General features: G+C 45.5%; 1 protein-coding gene across 13 annotated transcripts in view; it reads right to left on the bottom strand.

The window, feature by feature from the left end:
* rassf4a (Ras association domain family member 4a) overlaps positions 1 to 14,955 on the bottom strand; it is a 269,576-nt gene that overhangs the window by 198,899 nt on the left and 55,722 nt on the right. For 2 of the 13 annotated variants that reach the window (XM_043678858.2, XM_043678855.2), the window contains exon 1: positions 9,835 to 9,980. The exons of the other annotated variants lie outside the window; for them this stretch is intronic. The gene's annotated coding sequence lies outside the window, so the exon portion shown is untranslated. Of the gene's footprint in view, positions 1 to 9,834; positions 9,981 to 14,955 lie in introns of those variants that run through there. 13 annotated transcript variants of the gene reach the window in all.

The raw sequence follows: 14,955 nt of genomic DNA on the forward strand, positions 1-14,955 counted from the left end.
ACAGAGAGACAAGTGGTGGTAGTTTAACCTGAGGGTCAACATGCTCAGGCAAGGGGAGAGGTTTTAAAGCACAGTCCTTCAAGGTAACTTCAACCTTTGCAGGATTTGAACTTATGCTCTTGCCATCACCCTGAATCACAAACTGGCCATCCAGCCAACAAAGCTTACTGACTTCCTCATCAGAGGCATTGCAGAGGTAGAAAAGAAACAGTTACAAGGATGATGTCAGAACTGAGAAGCTTATACTGGTCAGGTGCCTTCATAGCCAGCGCTCTTCAATATCTCAAGGCATTCTCTACAGGGAACAACCACCTGCACTATCCATTCATGGAATTTGCCAAAGCACCAGCGTCACATCATCATCATAAGACAACTTGGACTAACTTATAGTGCTTGATTACTGCACCTTAGTTCTCACTGGCGTTGTAATTCTGTTGCCAGGCCACTTTAAGCACAGGGAGTGCAACCCTCTCACATCTAAGCAGGGTGTATGTTGTGCGCTTTGCTTGTTTTCTTAGCACTCACTTAGCTTTCATTTACTTGGACACTCTGTCTTGCTTTCTATTCATTAAGCATTGCTGCCTCATTCAGAACTTACAGGCTCACTGTGGGCACACCTTACCCTGCAGCGTAGACAGAAAGTTTATCACGTTTGCCAGCATTGAAAGGTCAAGAGGGTGGACATTTTGGAGTACAACACCGTGCTATGACAATGTCACATATACAACCAACACACTGTATGTGCTTCAACCCAATGGTAATGTCATATGGTCATACATCATAGTAACAGGCCCTTTAGCCCACCATGTCTATGCCGACCATCAAACACCAAACAATGCTGATCCCATTTACTTGCACTTGGTCCATAGCCTACTGTGCCCTGGCATTTTAAGTATTCACTTAGATCTTCTTCAGTGCTGTAAGAATACCTGACTCCATCTTCTCAGGCTGCACGTTCCATATTTCTACTTCACCCTCAGTAAATTTTATTTTCTCAGATCTTCTCTAAACCACTTGCTCCTCATGTTAAATTTATGTCCTCTGTTTTAAACAAGTCTGCCATGAGGAAAAGATTCTCATGGGATACCTTGTCCATGCCTCTCCTAATTTTGTAAACCTGAGTCAGATCTGCTCTCGGCCTCCTCTGCTCTGGGTGAAACAAACGCAGCCTATCCAGACTCTACACATAACTCATCCCAAGCAGCATCCACCTCCACACACTCTCCAGTGCAATCGCTTTCTTCTGATAGTGCGGCAACCAGAACTGCACATTGGTTAGGCCACTCATGGAATACCATGTTTATAAAAGTTTTCCAGCTTATGAAGGCAAACATGCTGTATGCCTTTTTCACCACCCTGTCTACCTGTGCTGACACCTTCAGGGATCTATGGACTTTATTCCTCAATACACTCTAGGTGTCTACCATTCACTGTGTATATCTTATTAAGTCTCACAAATTACATCACCACACACTTACCAGGATTAAATTACACCTGCCATTATTCTGCTCAATATCTCAGCTTATCAATATTAGGCCATAGCCTGAGTCCATACTCCTCACTATCAACACCACCAATTTTTGTGTCTTCTACAAAATTACTAATTGCACCTTCTACATTCATATCCAAGTCAAAAAATAGCCAGGCTCCCAGCACCGATTCCTGGGGCACACTGCTAGCCACCAGCTTCCAATTAGAAAAACAGCCCTCCCTCATCATCCCTTGCCTCCTATTTATAAGCCAATTAGGATCTCGTTTGCCTTGGACCCCATGGGTGCTTACCTTTTGGACTAGCCTTCTACGTGACACCTTGCTAAAGCCCTTACTGAATCCCATGTAATCACATCAATTGCACTAGCCTCATCAATGTATTTGGTCTGTCTGCAAAACACTCAACTAAATTAGTCAGACAGGATAATTCATGTTGACTATCCCTGATCAATCCTTGCCTTTCCAAGTTTTGGTTAATCCTGTTGTTCAGAACGTCTTCCAATAGTTTTCCAACCACTGATGTCTGCCTAGCCGTAATCACCTGGCCTATCCCTGCTGCCCTCTTTGAACAAACACACCACATTAACTATCCTCCCATCATCCCCACTTGTGACCAGCGAAGTATTAAAGCGTTCTGCCAGGGCTCCTGCAATCCCCTGCCTTGCTTCCTCTCGCAGACTGGGATACATCTCAACTGGCCCTTGGTATTTCTGCACCTTTATGCTTATAGTATTTAATAACTCCTTCTTATGAATCTTACTTCATTCTAGAACCTCTCCATCCCAAGTGAGATGCCTGGCTATAATGTCTTTCTCCTCTGTGAATATAGATGAGAAGTATTCATTGAAGACCTCACACACATCCATGCACAGAGTACTCCTTTCGTCTCTAATAAGTCCTTCCTTCCCCGGTAACCCCCTTCCTCTAATATAGTTCGGAAATACCTTGGGGGTTTTCCTTGATCCCACCTGCCAAGGTTGTTTTGTAGCCTCTCTTTGCCCTCTTAATTTCCTTTTTAAGCAACATCCTACATTCGCTCTACTTTTCAAGGCCTTCCTCTGTTTTCCAGGTGCTGTATTGAACGTTTGTTTCCTTCTATTTCTTTATCGAACTTTAGATACCCCTTGACATCCAGGGTTCCTTGGATTTGCTGCCCTTGCCCTTACAGGAACATGTTGGCCCTGAATTCTCACTGTACTACTTTTAAAAGGTCATGTTACGGCTGTACAGGACATTGGTTAGGCCACTAGTGGAATGTTGCATGCAATTCTGATCTCCTTGCTATAGGAAGGATGTTGTGAAACTTGAACGGGTTCAGTAAAGATTTACAAGGATGTTGCCAGGGTTGGAGCTGCAGAGAGAGGCTAAATAGGCAGGGGCTGTTTTCCCTGGAGTGTCAGAGGCTGAGGGGTAACCTCTATAAAGGCTTATAAAATCACGATGGGCATGGATCGTGGGGGAGTCCAAAACTAGAAGGCATAGATTCAGGTTGAGAGGGGAAAGATTTAATAGGGACCTAAGGGGCAACGTTTCCATGCAGAGGGTGGTGAGTGTATGGAATGAGCTGCCAAAGGAAGTGGTGGAGGCTGATACAATTACAGCATTTAAATGTCATCTGATTGGATAGATGAATAGGAAGGATTGGAGGGATATGTGCAAATGGAACTAGATTAATTTAGGATATCTGTTCGGCCCAGACGAGTTGGATCGAAGGGTATGTTTCTGTGCTATACATCTCTATGACTTTATGTCTGACAGGTTGGGAGGTCCGTAGCAACCCCAGAAAGTTAATCATCCCTTTTTAAAAATTTTTACCCAGATGGCCTTATTTGAAGACACTTCTAGGATGTCCTCCCTCATTACTGCACTGATGTGTTTCCTTTAACAATAATCAATGCTCTCACCTCTCTTATTTAGCCCTCTATCACGCCTGAAACATCTATACCTGGAATGCTGAGTTTCCTGTCCAGTCCTTCCTTTAATCACGTCTTAGAGATTGCAACAATAACATATTCTGATTTCATCTGCCTTACCAGTCAGGCTCCTTGCATTAAAATAGATATAATATGGCATTCTGGACCTCTCATGTGCCTTATTCTACCCTTGGCCTCTCTGCCTATTGGACTGTCCTAGCGTTCCTTCTCTATATGATTGCTCATTGCTCCCAACCTTACATATACTCAGTGCCCCATCCCCTATGTCTTTAGTAGTCCTTGGTCAGTGGGTTACCGTCACATTAATCAAGGGCTCCATCCAAACACAGTCTGGAGGCTGGCCACAGTCAGTCAGGTGTTTGGTGTCACCTGGGTCTTGGGCCATGGTCAGTGTGCAAGGGGCTGACCATCTGGTAGGAGAGGTGGTGGGTGAGGATAAAGTGCAGAAGGAAGTTTGAGGAGGTGAAGAAAGAGGTCAATTGAACAAAGATGTTACATGTAATCATGAGAAAAGTGGACCATGAACTTTGGTGGAAGATGGTTGCAGTAGTAGAATTAGAGTGAGAGTGAGGTACTACATACAAGCCTTGCAGAGTGCAGAAGGTCAGATCATTAACTATCATAGAATCATGGAATCCCTACAGTGGGGAAACAGGCCACTTGGCCCAACAAATCTACACTGACACTCCAAACGGTGACCCATGCAGACCCATTCCCCTACACTATTACTCGACATTTATCCCTAACTTACATATCCCTGAATTTAGCATGGCCAATTCATCTACTCTGCACATATCTGGACTGTGGGAGGAAACCAGAGCACCCAGAGGAAACCCACGCAGTCACAGGGAGAATGTGCAAACTCCACACAGACAGTCACCTGAGGCTGGAATCAAACCTGGGTCCCTGGTGCTGTGAGGTAGCAGTGCTAACCACCGAGCCACCGTACTGCCCTTGCAGCACTATCTTGCAGCATTGCTGTGCATCCCTCGAGACCATGGACACTGCACTGGCCCGATAGCTACTTCAGACCAGTCTGCTGCTCTGGTCATCTCTACTGGGGAAAGAGGACGGTTCCTTCACTATGTCCACAAAGACCTCCAGATCCTAGCCTGTAATGTGAGTGACAACTTGCCTCTGAGGGCCACTTCAATTCCTATTCCACACCAACAGATTAAAGATCAGATCCTAGCTTGCAGAATTCAAACATTTAAGTACTTTTTTAAAACCGTGGCTCTTGTGGTGCGAACACTGCAAACCCCAGGCAACGGTGAGCACCTCCACCTCTGCTGAGTGTAAAATTAGACAAGGGGAGGTCGGGCGTGCAGTTAGTGAAGTGAGAAAAGTTGCCAAGACCAACCGAGGGTGATCCTGCATGGAATTCCCCAAAGCTGACTCTTGGTCTGAACACGGGAAGATTGAGCCCATTGAAACCACATGATGGTGACATATTGGAGTAGATTGAGCATGATTAGAATTCCTAGTCTAATACCCTGTAGCTAAGTTCCTGTTTTTTTCTTCAATGGACTATGTGATTATTTTCCATTGAAATGATTCATACACTGATGATCTACACAAGACACCTGCACTCTAATAAATAAGACAGATTATAGGTGACTAATCCAGTCATCCTAACTTGGCCAAGGTATTATTGAATAATTCTGTGTGTCAAATCAATTTGGCAATTATTTTTCATTCAAATACGTAGTACACAACAATATATCTCTCAAAACATGTTGTTATGTTACATCACGTGAAATAATTCTGATGAAAATGAATCTTGGCTCAAAAACCTCCCTAAATTTCCTCAGGGTGTGGGAACTATGGGTGTACATCAACAGAACAAGGAAAATGTCAGAGGCTGGAACGATCACATTTTATACCCAATAAAGGACTTGCCCTAGTCTGCATCGTAAATACCCCAATTCTAGCAGGCTGAGAGTGGGCGGTAAATGGGAGGACAATCTGGAGGATTTTGGGGGCTCCGAGGTTTTTTTAATCATGACATTGTCATTTTGAGCAGTAAACATTTTTTTTTTGCCGACTAAAAATGGCAATTGGAGGGTTTTTTTTGGAGTCGGGGATTAGACTTGGACAAAGTCAGGAAGCTCAAGCACCCCACAAACTGGGCCCAGCCTTCCAGGTTAATGACCTCAGTAATTTCTCTTTATTACTCTGGTAAAGAGGAAACTTGATCTGATGATTGCCTTAGGTTATCACATCTAATAAGACTCATTAATCTGGTTTTTAACTGAGCCATTAATTATTGTATGAGTAACCCATTGCAGTTAAGGGGAGCCAAGCAAGTTATCGAGTGGGAAAGCATGAAAGACCAAGCTGGGAAGAAATCCACTATGAGGTTATCAATCATTACATATGAATCTAAGACTACCACTAACATAATTCATGGTTTCCATGTGTTAAACTCGATTGGCCAAATGGTTTAGTCTTGGAGTTATAGCATGGAAAAAGGCTCTTCAATCTATTTGTCCATGCCAGTTATCAAGCACTAATTTATTCTCATTAATCTATCACTTAGTTCATTATATACTATGGTGTTTCAAATGATCATCCAAATTGAAATAACTCCACAGAAGCTGACATCCTTTCACCAAGTCACCCACTAATTATACGTGAGGAGACTCTTTGACACTGATCCAGTGCCCTCAGAGCTAGCTCTCAGGGAGAGCAGGGTGTCTGACACCCCTGTTCCTTTTTTAAATTTTATTAAACAACACAGTTTACAAAACAATTAACATTAACAGCTGTACACAGAGAAACAGCATTGTACAAGGGAGAGGAATGGCAAAGCCAGGCCCTAAACCCTATCGTTCAACCAGTTTTCACAGAAATGAGGACAAACCTCAAACCCCACTTTCAGTCATCACAAAACAATAGCAAATACATAAGACAGTCCAATTAAGTAAAAAGAAGTGCATAGAATATAGACACCCCAGCAAGCCTCCAGTTCCCTCCCACCTTTCGGCCACTCTAAGGCAACCTGCCCCCACCTCCCTTCTGGCTCTCGGCCCTCCCTGACACACTTTCTCACCACCTCTTGGACAGCCAGTCCTGTTTCCCAACTGTCCCAGGATGAGCAGTCAGGACGGCCTACCCACCTTCCGGCTTCCCTAACCGCCCTTCACACTTTCTGGCCATCTCTAGGCCATCCCGCCCCAGTACCTGCCCGGGGTGACAGTGCTGAGGATGACGTACTCGCCTTCTGGCTCTCAGTCTGCCCCTACATACCATCTGGCACTCACCCACCCTGATGCGCCATCTGGCTTGTAGACTGCCCTGACACACCTTCCGACCACCTCTAGGACAGCCCGTCCCCTTCCCTGGGATGACAGGGCACAGGGCAGCCTTCAAACCTTCTGGATCTCAGCCTGCCCTTACGCAGGCTCTCAGCTGTTCTGACACACTTTTCGGCCACCTCTAGGACAGCCCATCTCGATTACCCCTTCTCAGGACGAGAGTGTTCAGAACGGCCTACCCACCCACCAGCTCTTGGGGTGACCGGCATCCAGCTGGGCTGCCCACCTTCTGGCTTTCAGGGCAACCTACCCACCTTCCAGTGCACAGGATGACCTTCCCACCCTCCGGCTCTTGGGGTGACAGTGTTCAGGACGGCCTGTGAGCCTCCCAGTTCACAGTGAGGCCTACCAGACCCAGGGACACACAAGCCAGTGCAGGTAATAACCCGAACAAGACAGAGTCAATTCCCAACAAACAGAGTCCTTTCTGGTATGTGGAGTCCATTACCATAAACAGTTCTCTTCAAAATGTGGAGTCCATTCCCAGAATGCATTGTCAGAGATAGAGTCCATTACCAAAGGCAGAGTCCACTCCTGAAGGCAGCAAATGTACAGCCCATAGCACACACGCTGGAGTTCAGTCTCCATAGAGGCCTGGTTATCCTAAATAAAACTAGGTCCACTCACAGGAACACAGTACATTGTGAAGGTGCAGTTGACTGGCAGGGGTTTGGTCCACTCCCGAAGGCAGAACCTACTCCTGAAGGCAGAGTTCATTTCCCGAACTCAAAGACACAGCAAATGCTCATCTCCTAGCACACACATGGGTGTTCAGTCTGTACAGAGGCCTCGTCCACTGATAAGGGCCAGGTCTACCCACAGGAACAGCTCATCTGGAAAGATGTATTTTCTCATAGGGAGCTCAGTCCAAACATCAAAAAAAGTGAAAACATTTAATAAAACAAAGAAAACTAGAGCGCAAGAGCTAAGCCCTGCCACAAAATCAACACAGTCCTTTTCTCAAAGTAAAACAGAAAAGAGTGACACACAGGCTGTAACCAGCCAATGAAACAACAGTTCCCGTAAGAGAACCGAGTTACACCTGAAACACATTTACTGTGTAAATTAGCCATTTGAGAAATCAGTCCTCAATAAAAAAAAGAAATGCCAGTTAACAAACTGGCTGTGTTGATCGGCCAGTATGGAAATCCGGTTCCCCAAAAAAATCACAAACCAACAGCAACAGTACACACTGGATGTGGCCCAGCCAGCTCAGAGTCAGTCCCCTGACACAAATGGAGAGACCTTGACACTGATCCAGCTCCCTCAGAGTCAGCTCTCAGGGTGTCTGACACTCCTGTTCCTATCTGTCAACCAGGGCTCCCTGATTGGACCAGATTAACAGCCCCAATCAGGGAACTCATATTCTATGAGGTCCATCTGGCTGACCTCGTTACAATCACGACATAAATATGTCATCAATGTTAAAGATCACAGGTTCTAGTCCAACAGGTTTATTTGGAAGCATTAGCTTTTGGAGCACGGTTTCTTCAACATTGTGATGATTCCTGCCTCAACCATCCTTTCAGGCAGTAACTTCCAGTATTCTAACACACTCTGGGTTAAAAATATTCTCCTTCAATCCCCTCTAAACCTCTTGCCCTTTACTATAAATTTGTGTCCCCTAGCAACTGAGCCCTCTATTAAGGGGAAACGTTTCATCCTATTATTCCCCCTCCTATGTCTTATGATCTTAAGGATTTAATGAGAGACTGCTATTCGTATTGTCCTGCCATATTTGGAATTTCACTATAGAAATGCTCAACAGAGCGTCGTCAGTTTGTAACATATATACTACTGTACTCTGTCTTGTGGTTGATTCAGTGTCTGCTGAATTACTGATATTTAAAAAGTGCTAGCATTACTTATAACACATGGCATGTCAATGTGGAGAGAGACACCGAGAGCGTGCACACAAGAGAGAGAGATAGAGGGAAGGATGTTAGTGGGACAGGCTACGATCACAGCTCCTGGTCACAGGAATGGTACAACGTGAGCTTTGTGTCAAGAATGTACAGCAGGTCAGGCAGCATCCGAGGAGCAGCAGAATTCACGTTTTGGGCCAGAGCCCTTCATCAGCCCTTCCTGATGAATGTCGATTCTCCTGCTCCTCAGAAGCTGCCTGACCTGCTGTGCTTTTCCAGCACCACACTCTCGACTCTGATCTCCAGTATCTGCAGTCCTCACTTTCTCCAAGGTGAGGTTTGTGGCTCTCCAGGAGCAGGGTTCTGCTGGAAACAGGTCCCAGATGAAACTCCAGTCATGAAGCTACAGTCCGAGAGTCAGGTAGATGCCAGTGATAAGACGATGCTACCCCCCATGAGTTCTTCGACTCCTTTTCTCATGCCCATTCTTGGTTAGATATACCACAGCAATTACGCCAGGAACCATTCAAAAGGATGGAAGTAAACTTGTTAAAGGTTAGCGCAAAGTGATCAATATTCTAGTTGCAGACAATTACTGAAACGGAATCAGAATCCCTATCTGCAAAATGTTGCAAGGGGAACTAGATTAAATTAACCAACACCAGAGGAGAGACATTCATCCCAACAAGACCTATTTCCAGTGGGACTTACACACCCAGACACTCTTTCAGTTATGAAGCCCCAAGGGAAATGGAGCTTACTTCTGCAGTAAATGACATTCTGACACACAATACCTCAATGGCAATGCTTGACTATTTGTTAAGATGTATCACTATGATCCTCTATGACTTTTTTATTCATGGTATGTGGGTGTTGCTGGCTACCCCATCTGGTGGCAGTGCCCTGGAGGCAGACTGTGGTAGGGCAATGATCAGCACTTCAGCCATGGCAAGACCCCCATCTCTATGTGTCAGAGTGCAGCAAGAGATAGAAGCTTCCTTGTGAAGGTTTCTCACACCCGCTCCCCCCCCAAACCCCCCACTCCCCCGCAACTCCACCCAACAGCAGTAGCCCTGCTGCAAAGACTAATCCATTTTCAGAAGTTGGAATGACGGATGTCTTATAATGGAGGGTCCTTCTCTGATCCACCATGGCCCACAGATGGCTACAGCTTTGTATCAAGATCTCCGAGTTTGCCTACCATCTTTAATTGTACAGGAGACCCACCTTCTTGTCATTAATTAGCTGCGCAAGCAAGATCTCGATGAACCACTGTTTCCCACATAGTGCCGGCTCCTTATCCACATTTCAGGGACGGGATGTTTGGGTTCGGGATGTTACCCTGATGCTCAAAGGACAGTTCCAGCACTCAATCTCCAAGGACTGAAGGAAAAATTCTCAGTGCCCAGCTCAACCTTTGCTCATGGGATTAATCATTCACCAAAAACCACATCGAACGGCTAGAAGCACAAAAGCTAGAAGAATTGCAAGGCTTTTAAACTAAATATTAGATAAACAGCAGCTGTTCTTTATTTGTTCTGGCTGAAATTGTTTATGTGGCAATATTCAGTACATAGGAAACTCTTCTCTTCAGCTAGTCAGATTAATTGGCATTTCTCCCCTCAGCTGTCTTTTGCTCACAGAGTCTCTGCAGTGTGGAAAGAGGCCCATTGAGTCCACACCAACTCTACAAAAAGCATCCCACCCAGCCACTCCTCCCTATCCTACATTTCCCATGGCCAATCCACTTAGGCTGCACACCTTTGGATTGTGAGAGGAAACTGGAGCACCCACAGGGATAACGTGCAAACAGACGGTCACCCAAAGCTAGAATCGAACCCAGGTCCCTGACACTGTGAGACCGCAGTGCTAACCACTGAGCCACTGTGCGGCCCAAGCCATTATGCTTTCTCAACTCGAAGTCTCCAGCAAGCAGGCCACTCTCTAAATCTTATCTAATTTCTTATACTTGCTTCTGTGGCTCAGTTACTTTGCCCTCTTTTCCGATTAACTTCTTTGTTCATAAGAAATGGGTAACCACAGACATTTCCACCGCCTCTGCACACTGGCATTTATTGACTCATTTTTCAATATCACCACAAAATTCTGAGGAAAATGGAATAAGAAAATTTGTTCAATACAATACATAACATGGATACAGTAGAATTATCTCAGATTACAACAGGTTCTGGAGCAGATGGGCCAGTGGGCTGAGAAGTGGCAGATGGAGTTTAATTCAGATAAATACAAGGTGCTGAATTTTGGGAAAGCAAACCTTAGCAGGACTTATACACTTAATGGTAAGGTCCGAGGGAGTGCTGCTGAACAAAGAGACCTTGGAGTGCAGGCTCATAACTCCTTAAAAGTGGAGTCGCAGGTAGATAGGATACTGAAGAAGGCGTTTGGTATGCTTTCCTTTATTGGTCAGAGTATTGAGTACAGGAGTTGGGAGGTCATGTTGCGGCTGTACAGGACATTGATTAGGCCACTGTTGGAATATTGCATGCAATTCTGGTCTCCTTCCTATCGGAAAGATGTTGTGAAACTTGAAAGGGTTCAGAAAAGATTTACAAGGATGTTGCCAGGGTTGGAGGATCTGAGCTACAGGGAGAGGCTGAACAGACTGGGGCTGTTTTCCCTGGAGCATCAGAGGCTGAGGGGTGACTTTATAGAGGTTTACAAAATTATGAGGGGCATAGATAGGATAAATAGGCAAAGTATTTTCCCTGGGGTGGGGGAGTCTAGAACTAGAGGGCATAGGTTTAAGGTGAGAGGGGAAAGATATAAAAGAGACCTAAGGAACAACGTTTTCACGCAGAGGGTGGTACGTGTATAGAATGAGCTGCCAGAGGATGTGGTGGAGGCTGGTACAATTGCAACATTTAAGAGGCATTTGGATGGGTATATGAATAGGAAGAGTTTGGAGGGATATGGACCGGGTGCTGGCAGGTGAGACTAGATTGGGTTGGGATATCTGGTCGGCATGGACAGGTTGGACCGAAGGGTCTGTTTCCATGCTGTACATTTCTATGACTCTATGACTCTATGTTAATTTGGGGCGGCACGGTGGTTCAGTGGTTAGCATTGCTGCCTCACAGCACCAGGGACCCAGGTTTGATTCCAGCCTGGGGTGACTGTCTGTGTGGAGTTTGCACATTCTCCCTGTGTCTGCGTGGGTTTCCTCCGGGTGCTCCGGTTTCCTCCCACAGTCCAAAGATGTGCAGGTCAGGTGAATTGGCTATGCTAAATTGCCCGTAGTGTTAGGTGCATTAGTTAGCGGCAAATGGGTCTAGGTGGGTTACTCTTTGGAGGGTCAGTGTGGAATTGTTGGGCTGAAGGGCCTGTTTGCACACTGTAGGGAATCTAATCTAACCATTCTCGACCGAAAGGACATAGGAGCTGCGACAAATCCGAACAATTTGAACCTGGGCAGGACAACCAGAACCAGAGTAAAAATCTGAAACCTTCAGAAAAGGTTCTCATTCTGGATCCTCCACTCCCCACTCGCAGCAACGCACTGCCACCTAATCGACCTTGATTCCTGATGAAGGGCTTATGCCTGAAACATTGATTCTCCTGCTCCTTGGCTGTTGCCTGACCTGCTGTGGCTTTTCCAGCGCCACAGTCTCGACTCTAAAAGACATGAGGCAATGCTTTATAGGATGCTTCACCCAGAGAAAAGGCCACTTGAACCATCAAGTCCAATTCAAGATCTTTTCCATATGGGCCAAGGAATCATAGCTTCCTAACAGTGCAGAAAGAAGCCATTTGGCCCATCAAGTCCACAATGAGCCTCTGAAGAGCTTCCACCCAGACCAAAGCCTCTATCCCCATCTCCATAACCCCACATTTTGCCATGGTTAAACCTCCTAGGCTACACTATGGGCGGTTTCGCATGGCCCATTCATTTAGCCTGCATATTTTTGGACTGTGGAGAAAGTGAGGACTGCAGATGCTGGAGATCAGAGTCGAGATTAGAGTGGTGCTGGAAAAAACACAGCAGGTCAGGCAGCATCCGAGGAGCAGGAGAATCGACGTTTCGGGCATAAGCCCTTCATCAGGAATCATTATGCCCGAAATGTCGATTGTCCTGGTCTTTGGATGCTGCCTGACCTGCTGTGCTTTTCCAGCATCACACTCTCATCTTTGGACTGTGGAAGGAAACCCACACAGACATGTGGAGACCCTGCAAGCTCCATGCAGGCAGTCTCCCAGGGCTGGAATCGCATCCGGGTCCCTGGTGCTGTGAGGCAGCAGCGCTAACCACTGAACCACCGTGCCACCTTATTCTTAATTTTTATTTAACCATTTGCCATTATTCATCCCTGCTGCACCTGAACTCTTACTTTCAGGTTTCATTGCCCCTCTACCTTTCCCAATTTATTGCCATTCAAATAATAACCTCCTGTTTTTCCAACCAAACTGGATAACCTCACATATAATATTTCAGCTGCGTTTAGTGCTCTCATCTTTGGTTGAGCATCTGTTAATACAGTGTTCTGGAACTGTTTCGAGAATGCCATGAATCAGCCTCTAGCAGTTTGACAAACTTGCATGTGAGCTCACCAAGGCTCTTGAGGAGCAGGGTTCAATCCTGTCCACTCCACCACCCAGAAGGAAATGTACAGCAGATACATGGGAACAGCACCATGTAATGCAAGTGCCCCCTCTAATCCCCCACACCCTCCTGACCTGGGACTGTAACACCATTAATTCACTGGCATTGGGTCAAAATCCTGGTGCTCCCTCCCTAACACCCCTCTGTCATAAAGGCTGCAGCATTTCTCACTCATCATCAACCTCTCAAGAGCAGTTCGGGCTCAGCAATAAATATGATGCCCCCATCCAGTGAATTCGTAAATTATAAAGTGATTTAATGCCTTGAGGCCTCGCCTTTGATTGTGTATTTCGGTCAAGAAATCAATAATACACTCCGAATTAATAGATTCAAGAAATTCAAAGTACCCCATTTTAAATCGAAAATTGAAAATGTAGTTGAAGGGGCTTCTACTGACATTGCACTATAAAATCCATATTGTAATGACATGGGACTTGATTTAATCAGATGGTGCTAAATCGCAGCACCCAACTCAATACATCATTGATATAGGCAGTTGTCTTCAATCCTTCTCTGTATCAATCAGCTCAATTTCCTAACCGCACCAACGATGAAACTGTATAGTGCATTTCCAGGTACACCAGCACATGTCAGTCAGAGCAAGGCCAAACTTCCAGTTTTAACAGAGGATGGGGACGAGCTCATAAAGGACCTGGTTTGAGGGGTGTGCAGGTTTTAAAAAATGCACCTGCATGCCTCCGTTTCTAATCTGGGTTTAGCCTGCTTTTCATGGGGTTTGGGAACACTGGCTGCAAGTTCTCCATCTGCTGGCAGACTCCACAATAGAATCTTCCAGGTCTTGTGGCATACAATGGGTGGCACCCATGTCTATCAGAGCCAGAAACACCAGATGCGAGCCTTGCCCCAGGAAAGATAAGTTCACACGTACTTGAACAGGTTGATTTTTACCCTGCAAGAGGACGGGCATGGGAGAGATTCCTGGTCAGCGATGGTGCTATGAAGAAATTCGTGCCTCTACCACCACTGTCCATAGGCCCAGGCTACAACACCCATTGGAAAAATGCACAGATCGCTACTGCTTCCACACATCATTGGTCAGTTTTGTCTGACCAAGTCTCTGCAGCAACTGATCACCACAACAAGTCTCTCCCCCGCCCCCCCCCCCACCCCCCCCACTCCAAGGAGTCTATCAAATTGAGTACCAAGGCTGGAAGCCTGGTGGATGTAAAACAACTTTGGCAAGGAAGGAAGTCTGGTTGTCGGGATTTCCAGCACAACTCCTCCAAAAACTCGGAAGAACATTCCGTCGAGATCATGGCCCAAGTGCCTGAAGGTTGAGGTCATGAACTGAAATCGAGACAGTCCAGGAAGAATCAACAAGGTTTTTACAAGGTAAAATCGGGCAGCTCTTGGCAAGTTAATCTTCCATATCTTTTACACGTCTGTTTACGGATTCTTGTTATTCTAATGCCTTTTGTTGCCTCCTTCTTTCAAAAAACACTACTGCTCTCCGTCTTTACCTCACACTGAACACAAATTTTATCTTTTCCTCCCGTTTATTTTTGAGTGTCAGATACACAAGTTGGGCAAAATGCAAGTTTTGACAGAGGATTTATTTTCAATGTATTATTTATTTATCTCCTTAAAGAAATGACTGCACATTTGCAACATTGCCATTTTAAACATTCTTTAATTTGTGTGAGCATTGAAGAGTTTTATAAACACTTCCAGAAACTTTGGCAAATCTCGTACATCTCAGTAAAGCAACC

The sequence above is a fragment of the Chiloscyllium plagiosum genome, unplaced genomic scaffold (genome assembly GCF_037043375.1).
Source record: "Chiloscyllium plagiosum isolate Xiang-an unplaced genomic scaffold, Cpla_swu_hap1 HiC_scaffold_43, whole genome shotgun sequence".
Taxonomy (NCBI): Eukaryota; Metazoa; Chordata; class Chondrichthyes; order Orectolobiformes; family Hemiscylliidae; genus Chiloscyllium; species Chiloscyllium plagiosum.